The sequence below is a fragment of the Penaeus japonicus genome, unplaced genomic scaffold, assembly GCF_977035675.1.
Source record: "Penaeus japonicus unplaced genomic scaffold, GWHDUDI00000001_assembly GWHDUDI00000004, whole genome shotgun sequence".
NCBI lineage: Eukaryota > Metazoa > Arthropoda > Malacostraca > Decapoda > Penaeidae > Penaeus > Penaeus japonicus.
This window is the reverse complement of record NW_028234406.1, coordinates 2,226,177-2,236,176: the sequence shown is the minus strand read 5'-3', so window position 1 is coordinate 2,236,176 and position 10,000 is coordinate 2,226,177. Positions and strand designations below refer to the sequence as shown.

The following is a 10,000-nucleotide window of genomic DNA, read 5'->3' as shown; positions in this document are numbered from 1 at the left end:
CTGTCTACTCCATCTCCCGCAGCTAATTCGAGAACGACCTCGACCTATGTAAACTACCCTCTCCCCCTGTCTACTACATCTCCCGCAGCCAATTCGAGAACGACCTCGACCTATGTAAACTACCCTCTCCCCCTGTCTACTCCATCTACCGCAGCTAATTCGAGAACGACCTCGACCTACGTAAACTACCCTCTCCCTCTGTCTACTCCATCTACCGCAGCGAATTCGAGAACGACCTCGACCTATGTAAACCACCCTCTCCCTGTCTACTCCATCTACCGCAGCTAATTCGAGAACGACCTCGACCTACGTAAACTACCCTCTCCCTCTGTCTACTCCATCTACCGCAGCTAATTCGAGAACGACCTCGACCTATGTAAACCACCCTCTCCCCCTGTCTAGTCCATCTACCGCAGCTAATTCGAGAACGACCTCGACCTATGTAAACCACCCTCTCCCCCTGTCTACTCCATCTACTCTCAAAACCGCCTCATCTAAACTCACGACATCAACCCTATGAGACCCCGTCTAACCCACCGACTGGCCTGCGTCACAACCTGACTCCGCCTCACCGCACGCGGCCGGAGCCTACACCAAGGCCTACCTGATCCGCGCCCGCATCAAGGCCTCCTCCTCCTCCTCATCCGCCCCTCCGCCAGCCCGGGGAATCAGACCACAGGATAAGGCCAGGGCAGCGCCAGCCCCTGCCTCTAGACCGGATCCCGAGGGTAAGTTGATATCCTCTCCCTTTGCCTCTCCCTCTGCCTCTCCCTCACTTTCTCTTTCTCTCTCTCTCTCTCTCTCTCTCTCTCTCTCTCTCTCTCTCTCTCTCTCTCTCTCTCTCTCTCTCTCTCTCTCTCTCCCTCTCTCTCTCACCTTTCGTACTTAAAGACGCGTTGACAGAAGTATCCTCGAGGAGGTGCAGAAAATGCAAGGGTCCTCCCCCCTACCCCTACCCCTCCCTCTCCCCCCTTGAGTACTGTTCCAAGGCCAACCCCACTTTTATTGTGACGGCGACGGGGCAAACGACACATTCCGTCACAATGCGCTGCCCTCGACGGGTCTCGATAACTTTAAATGTTACGAGCTGTTTGTGCTCTTTCGCGAGGCTCACTTGTTCTTCGTCACACTTGGGGCAAATGACCTTGTAAGTTCAGGACACACACACTCATAAGACACTCGCTCACTAACTCACAATAACTCGCTTTCCCTTTCTCTACGTAAAACATGCAATGAAGAAATACGAGTCTGTAAAAATAATACAAACAAACTGGTATTCTCAAATCAAAAACAAAGACGACTAGCGGCAGCGAGTGACGATGACGATGACGATCAAAGGCCTAGAGCGACCTAGCCTTGCCACTTTGAAAAAAAACAAAACAGCAACAACAAAAAAAAAACACACAGACAGACCACCGCGGCTTCTTCCTCCGAGAGTGCGTGCAGTGATTGGCACCGAGAGGCACTTCATCACCGAGGCCTTCCTCAAAACAACAACGAGGAAAGCACCACGGGGCGGGCAGCCACCACCGCTGGCATCGCATCCCCTAGGGCCTAGAGCCTCGCAGGATGGCACCCACCCGAGGGCACAGCCGCCAGAGAGGCCTCGCTGCAAACACGCCGTGCAACATGGCACCACGGCACTGCAACGAGGAAGCCTCCGAGGAAGCGGCGGGTCGGGACGGGACGGGATCTGGCCCCATCCATCCCTGAGTCACAGCTGCAGGGGTGAGATATCCCCCCGTGGTCCTGCGCTACTACTTTTTGTTCGGGTCGCGAGCTGTTCTTCCGTCGCTGCCGCTGTTGTGCGGTTGCGAGGGAGGGACACGAGCGCTGCCTCTTCTGTGCCTCCTCTTTCTCCTCCTCCTCCTCCTCCTCTTCCTCCTCCTCCTCCTCCTCTTCCGCTTCCTCCTCCTTCCTCTCGTCTCCAACCTCACCACACACCTGTCAGCCGATGTACATCCCCCAGCTTCCCTCGCTTCGCCTCGCTTCGCCGTAACCCCAGCGCCCCGACTCGCGCGAAAAAGGGCGGCTCTCACCACCCGGTACACTAGCGGCTCAGTCGCGTCTACCTCTCGCTGGGGAATGCGTTTTCGTACCGGTTCTTTCTTTTCTTTTCTTTCTCGGTTCCTCCCCTTCACTCGTCTATCACTATAATGCACTGTTTTATCACTGTAAATCAGCCAGACGCACTGTCACTGTATATCCGCCTCCCTCACTATCACTATTCCCGCGAACGTCACGTCGAGAAGTCACCTCAACCAACCCCTTCAACTTCCCCTCACTTCTCTTCTCCTCTTCCCCTTCCCCTTCACACACTACCCACCCACCTCCTCCGAACACAGCTCAGAGAGAGCCACCCCTCCCTCCCTCCCCCACCGTCACGTAGCCATAAACAAACAAACAAGTACAAAGACGAGTAAATCCACGCGGACGCCCTAGACGAGCCTAGACGCCTCGTTCGTTACCCGAGTGTTTGAAAGCGTGCGGCCGAGACGCGAGCGCGGAGCGGCGTGCGTTGGTGTGCCACCGTGGTCACCCCCAGACTGACTGACTGACCTGCGGCACCACACCCTTCATCTCCACGCTGCCCCCCAACCCCCCAAACCCACTCCCCACACCCCCACACCCATCTTCATCCCACCCTCTATCTCTTACTGCCCTCCTCCACCACCACTACCACCACCCTTCACATTCCCTCCTACTCCCTCCCTCCCCCTATCCCATCACATCCCATCACCTCCCCTCTACCTACTACCCTCCCACCCCCACCCCCACCCCTCTCCATCATCACCACCCTCAGGAGCATCACCTGACAGAATCAACACAGAATCAAAGACACAAGAAATCCGTTCGCAAAGCGCTATTCATTTTTTTTTCTCTCCGTACGCAAGGACACGGAAGGAGAAGAAAAAAAGAAGAAAAAAGAAGGAAAAAAGAAGAGAAAATCACAAATCACGGAGGAGGAGGAGCAGCAGCCGGAAGAAGAGGAAGAAGAGGAGGAGAAGGTGGAGGAAGAGGAAGCGGAAGAAAATGTGGGGGAAGAGGAAGAGGAGAAGGAGGAGGTGAAGGACGACAATAAGGAGGAAGAGAAGGAAGACAGGAAGATGACGACGGGCAAGAGGAAGAGGAAGAAAAAGAAGGAAAAAAGAAAAAGAAACAGAAAGAGAAACAGAAACAGAAACAGAAAAAGGAGAAGAAGAAGAGGGAAAAGAAAAAGAAGAGGAAAAAGAAGGAGAGGAAAAAAAAAAGAAAAAAGAAGAAGAAACAGAAAAAGGAGAAGAGGAAAAAGAAAAAGAAGAAAAAGGAGAAGAGGAAAAAGAAGAAGAGGAAAAAGAAAAAGGGAGAAGCAGAAAAAGAAGAAGAGGAAGAGGAAGAGGAAGAGGAAGAAGAAGAAGAGGAAGAAGAAGAAGAGGGAAATAGAAAAAGAAGAAGAGGAAAAAGAAGAAGAAAAAGAAGAAGAGGGAAAAGGAAAAGAAAAAGAAAAAGAAAAAGAAAAAGAAGAAGAAGAAGAGGAGGAGGACCGAGCCTTCGCCTTCAAGGCCTTCAAGCACGACCTCTCCTCCTCCTCCTCCTCCTCCTCCAAGTTACCAGAGATCGCCAGCACCTCCAGCCCCGCGGCGTCAGCTTCGGAAACCCGCTTCCCTTCCGTTCTCTCTCCTCCTCTTCCTTTCCCTCGACCCTTCGACCCTTTCGTTCCAACAGCTGTTTAAGACACCGAGAGCAAATAAAGAGAGGAGAAGCTATGACGCAACATCGTCCGCCTCGCCCAAAGGTCACCCTCGGAATAATCCCGAGAGGGCACGCGGGCGCACGGGCGCTTTGTAATCAGGATGTTCTCTTGATTTTGTTTTTTATTTCTCTCTCTCTGATTTTGCCTTTTTTTTATTTAATGTCTTTGTTTTTCTCTGATTTTGTCTTTTTTATTTACTGTTTTTGTTTTTTTCTCTCTCTGATTTTGCCTTTTTTTTATTTACTGTCTTTGTTTTTCTCTGATTTTATCTTTTTTATTTACTGTCTTTGTTGTTTCTTAATTAAGGGGACAGTATTTTTTTTCATTATATTTTTTCTCAAAATGATTCGTTAGTTCTTTAATTTGTTCATTTCTTCCTCTGCTTCATTCTTAATGACAATGAACGGTATTAATTAATTAGCATATGCGATATATTCCGTCGCGTGTCGTTAATTAGAAGACCCCCTCCCCTCTCCCCGCCTATCCCCTCCACATACCCAATATTGGTTCCCTCGCACTCCAAATATCCGATCGTTTTCCCTGTCATTCTTTTTTTCTCACCATTTCTTCAGTGTTTCCATTGCACCGACAATCACCAGTTTTTGTCTAATAAACAAAGAACAAATACTCCTTAAACCAAAAACAAAAACAATAACAAGAAAAACAAATACAAAAACAATAACAAGAGCTCCTTCAAGTCTTACCTACTACCCCTAAAACCTTTACTACCCCCTCCCCCCCTCCCACCGCCCCGCCCCCTTAAAACACACCCTCAGGAACCCCCCACTCCCTCCCCCCCAGGCGAGGGCTGGGCTCCACACATGTCAGAGTGCGAGGGGAGATGCACGCCCTCGCACACGACGCTCTATGATGTTATTTATTATTCATTTATTAATTTAATCATTTATGTGTTAGTTATATTTGTTTTTGTTTGTTTGTTTTTGTTTTTTGTTTGACCGGAAATAAATTACAATAAGTGCGAATCAAAAGGCACTGTCAGTTGGGGGGAAAAGTCGGAGTGGTAATTGTGAAGAAATCTTTCTGGTTGAAGCTCATTCTCTCTCTCTCTCTCTTTCTTTCTCTCTCTCTCTCACACACACACGTACACACACAGAATATGAGAGAGAGAGAGAGAGAGAGAGAGAGAGAGAGAGAGAGAGAGAGAGAGAGAGAGAGAGAGAGAGAGAGAGAGAGAGAGAGAGAGAGAGAGAAAGAGAGAGAGGAAGAGAAAAAGCGAGAGAAAGAGAGGAAGAGAGGAAGAGGAAAAGGAAGAGGAAGAGGAAGAGAGAAGCCCAACCTCAGAACCAAAGAAAGCTCTCCCTCACCTTGCAATCTCCCTTGCAAACGAAACGCCACCCGGAATCGCAAACCACAAGGCCCCGACGCCAAGATAACTCGACGAAACGAATAATCAATTAATTAAAAAAAAGAAAAAAAAGAGCAGCATCAATTAACCATTAAGCTTGCATGCTGCGTTCCGTCCCGGCCGGTATGTTGACCCGAGGAGGCCCTGCACGATGACCGCAGCCATTGCATAGGGATGAGATCGCGGGGCGTGCGTAAGTAAGTACGTAAGTACGGACCTCGCTCGCTTCGTTTTCGCGACGGAAGTGGAAGTGTGGCGGGTGGTTGGAACGCGACCAGCTTTGTTGTTGTCGCTGTTTGTATACTCATTGTCATTGTTATTATTATTATTATGTTATTGTTATTACAAAGATCATCATTGTTGTTAGTACTTTAATTCTTATCGTTTTTATTATTATCACAATTATTATTATCATCATCATTATATAATCATTACCACCATTGCTAATGCTATTAATATCATTTTCATTACTATCATCATTATCATTATTAATATTATTATTATCATTCTCATTATTATGATTATATGATTATCATCATTATCATTATCATATTATCATCATTACCAACACAGTTATCATCATTTCACCTATTACTAAATTCAGACAGTTTCATGTGGGTTTCATTTTTCTCTAAATATAAGAGACAGAAAAAAAAACTTAAGAGATATGAAGATAGACAGAGATAGAGATAGATAAAGAGATTGAAAAACGCAACAGATGAACAGTGCAAGCTAACAAACAATCAACATCGTTTTGCAATGAGCCCCCGCCTTATTAGGATGCAAGTGCAAATATCATTCAAGCGGATGCCAGAGGGAGTGAAAGGAGAGGGGGGGGTGAATGCTCGTGGCTTCATAATTCAATTGCAATCATTGTCTTGGCTTGCAATCCTTGAGAAAAAAAGCACACTTATAGGCACATATGGCAGGATTAGCAAGCTTCGTGGGTCAACTTTTGTTCGAAGTTTCACATGAGAAGATTAGTACCTTGATTCAGTGAGAAGGAAGAGGGGAGGGAGTGAGGGAGGGAGGGAAGAAGGGAGGGGGGTTGAAACACACATACACACACACACACGCACACACACACACACACACATACATACATACATACATGCATACATACACACACACACACACACACAAAACACATCAAACACACCACATACATTCATACATACATTCATACATACATACATCATACATACACAACACACAACACACACACAATATATAATACATATATATATAATATATCTATAATATATAAATATATAAGACGAGAAGAGAGAGAAGGAGAGAGAGAGAGGAGAGAGAGAGAGAGAGAGAGAGAGATAGAGAGAGAGAGGAGGGGGAGGGGAGAAGAGAGAGGGAGAGAAAGAGAGAAGAGAGAGAGAGAGAGAGGTAGAGAGTGAAGAGAGAGAGAGGAGATGAGAGAGAGAGAGAGAAAGAGAGAGAGAGGAGAGAGAGTGAGAGAGAGAGAGAGAGGAGGGAGAGGTAGGAGAGAGAGAGAGTAGAGAGGAGAGAGAGAGAGAGTAGAGAGGAGAGAGAGAGAGAGAAGAGAGAGGAGAGAGAGAGGGAGAGAGAGAAGTGAGAGGAAGGAGAGGGAGGTAGGGAGGAGGGAGGGAGGGAGGGAGGGAGAGAGAGAGAGAGTGGAGAGAGGAGAGAGGGAGGGAGGAGGGAGGAGAGAGAGGGAGGAGAGGAGGAGGGATGAGAGAGAGAGAGAGAGAGAGAGAGAGAGAGAGAGAGAGAGAAAGGGACGGAGGGAGAGAGGGAGGGAGGGAGGGAGGGAGAGAGAGAAAGAGAGAGAGAGAAAGAGATGTGTTGATTTTGCTATGTCACCCGGCATTGAGTCATCCGAATATCGAGCGCAAGATATCTACCTCCTGACGCAGGTGTCGACGCATTGAAAAGTGGGACAGTGAGTGACTGAAAGAGAGAGAGAAAGAGATAGATAGATAGATAGATAGATGGATAGATAGAGAGAAAGAGAGAGATAAGATAGATAGACAGAAAGAGAGAGACAAGATAGATAGATAGATAGATAGATAGAGAGTGAGAGAGAAACCGAGAGAAAGGGAGGGAGGGAGAGAGAGACAGAGAGAAGTCTCCCTGACTAATATAGTAAACAGTTGAACTAATCCCTTGCTTGGGATGACAGACTAATATATATATATATATATAAATAAATATATATATATATATATATATATATATAAATATATATATATATATATATATATATATATATATATATATATATATATATATATATATATATAATATATATATATAATAAACAAATATAAAATTGCAGCAACTGCTAGTCATAATAACAACAAAGTAATCTTTTGTGGTTATCATCATCATCCCTATCACCATCATCACCACCACCACCACCACCATCGTCATCATCATCACCATCATCATCATCCCTATCACCACGATCACCACCACCACCATCGTCATCACCACCACCAGAGATGAAAACGAGACCGCATGGGGACGACCGAGAGACGTGCCCATCCATGTCACTCTCTCTCTCTCTCCTCCACTCCTCCATCCACTCTGCTCTTAGTGATGGTAATGATGACGGGGGGATGGTGATAGTGGCGTAGATGATGACGACGAGGATGCAGAACCGCAGATGATGGTGAGGTTGATGGTGATGATGGCGGCGATGACGCTGATAATTATCATTATTGGCGGGGATACCGATAATTAGATAAAAGTAAAGGATAACACATATACGTACACAAACACAAACACACACACAGAGGGAGAGGGAGAGAGAGAGAGGGAGGGAGGGAGAGAGAGAGAGAGAGAGAGAGAGAGAGAGAGAGAGAGAGAGAGAGAGAGAGAGAGAGAGAGAGAGAGTGCGAGAGAGCGAAAGAGAGAAAGCGAGAGCGAAAGAGCGAAAGAGAGACGTACTGAATCCGCTATATCACCCGGCATCGAAACACCCGAAGATTGAGAATACGAAAAAATAAATAAATAATAATAATTATATAATCAAAATAAACCTAAAACCCAAAAAACGAAAAAAGTAAAAAAAAAAAAAAAGGAAAAAAAAAAAAAAGTAAAAAAACTAAAGCAAGGACCCGCACGCGCATACCTGCCGAACCGCCGCCGCGGCGCTGCTGCTCCTCTTGGCTCCGCGGCTCGAGTTCCCCCCCCCCCCCCCCCCCTCGTATCACATGTTCGCTATTAGAGTCAAACGAGTTTCGAAGTACACGCGGCGGCGTACTGGTGGGGCCTAACGAGGGCCTCGGCTTCGGCTTCGGCTTCGGCTTCGCTCCTCTTGTTTGTCTCTCTCTCTTTCTCCTTTCTCCTCTACATCTCAGTCTCTGTATTTTCTTTCTCCTTCTCCCTCATCTCCTTTCCTCCCTCTCTTCCTCTTCCCCTTTCCCTTTCCTTCAATCTTTCTCTCTCCCTTTCTTCTCTCCTTCCCCTATCCCTCTCTCTCCCCTTTCCCTTCTTCCTCCCCTTCCTCTATCCCTCTTCCTTCACTTCCCCCCTTCTCCTTCTCCCTCTCCCTACCACATCAATAATAATAATACTTTTAAATCTATCATTCAATTTTTCTTCTTTTATCTTGAACACTTCTATAAATATTACAAACGGTACTAAGGTGGTTATCATATTTTTTCCATATTAGAAGCTATATTCCGAATTATAATTTGAAATAAAACGATCATCCGTAGTGTTTTAAACCAGATGACGAATATATACACATATACCTCTTGCTCTAAAAACCCATTTTCTATAAAAAAAAAAAAAGAAAGAAAGAAAGAAAGAAGAAGAATTATAGTCTAATAATATAATCGCTCACATGAATACTCTGGAGTTTCCCCTTAACCAAGAATAACAACAACCATCACAGAAAATGAACCACAACAAACACTACTCTGGGGTAACTCTTACATTCTGACTGAGACTTCAACCGGTCAAAGAAAACGGTTTTTCAAAGGTAGTCTTAGATATTTATAAGTATTTCGTCTTATAAATATACGTAAACTAGCCCATTAGAATAGAGTAACTATAAATAAAAACACAAAAACAAATAAAGAACAAACCCACAACTACACGTCATCATGGTCAACATATTGCAGCAATATGCAACGCATCAAATTGCACATTCTCACAGTTACGGGAACGGCCCAGGAGAACGTGAGACACATATGACCCAAAGGATTCCACGAGTATAAGTGCCTAAAAAAAACTTCTCAGAGAGACAGAGAGAGAGACAGAGAGAGAGGGGAGAGAGAGAGAGAGAGAGAGAGAGAGAGAGAGAGAGAGAGAGAGAGAGAGAGAGAGAGAGAGAGAGAGGGAGAGAGAGAGAGGGAGAGAAGGAGAGAGAGAGAGGAGGGAGAGAGAGAGAGGAGGGAGAGAGAGAGAGAGAGGGAGAGAGAGAGAGAGAGAGAGAGAGAGGGGGGGGAGAGAGAGAGAGAGAGAGAGAGAGAGAGAGAGAGAGAGAGAGGGGGGGGTAGGAGAGGGAGGGAAAGAGAGGGAGGGAGAGAGAGGGGAGCGAGAGAGAGAGGAGATGGAGAGGGAGGGAGGGAGAGAAAAGATATATATATATAGAGAGAGAGAAGATATAGAGAGAGAAGAGAGAAGATATAGAGAGAGGAGAGAGAAGATAGAGAGAGAGGAGAGAGAGGATAGAGAGAGAGAGAGAAGATAGAGAGAGAGATAGAGAGAGAGAGAGAGAGAGAGAGAAATATAAATAGCGAGAGAACGTTTAATAATGAATGATACGGAGGAAGATCAGGCAACCCGCAAAAATTATCCGAGAAGAGTCATCTGCGCAGACCGACGTAGAAAATCACAGCTTCTGCGCATGTCCTCATTAAAATGGCCAGAAGAAATCTCTTGTGAAAGCATCAAGTAATTCTAGCAATTAC

The 10,000-nt window shown here is 46.0% G+C and overlaps 1 protein-coding gene across 8 annotated transcripts in view; it reads right to left on the bottom strand.

Annotated features, from left to right (window-relative positions):
• Positions 1-10,000, bottom strand: part of LOC122252723 (AKT-interacting protein) — a 145,959-nt gene that overhangs the window by 22,451 nt on the left and 113,508 nt on the right. For 2 of the 8 annotated variants that reach the window (XM_043015369.2, XM_043015342.2), the window contains exon 1: positions 2,469-2,591. The exons of the other annotated variants lie outside the window; for them this stretch is intronic. The gene's annotated coding sequence lies outside the window, so the exon portion shown is untranslated. Of the gene's footprint in view, positions 1-2,468; positions 2,592-10,000 lie in introns of those variants that run through there. 8 annotated transcript variants of the gene reach the window in all.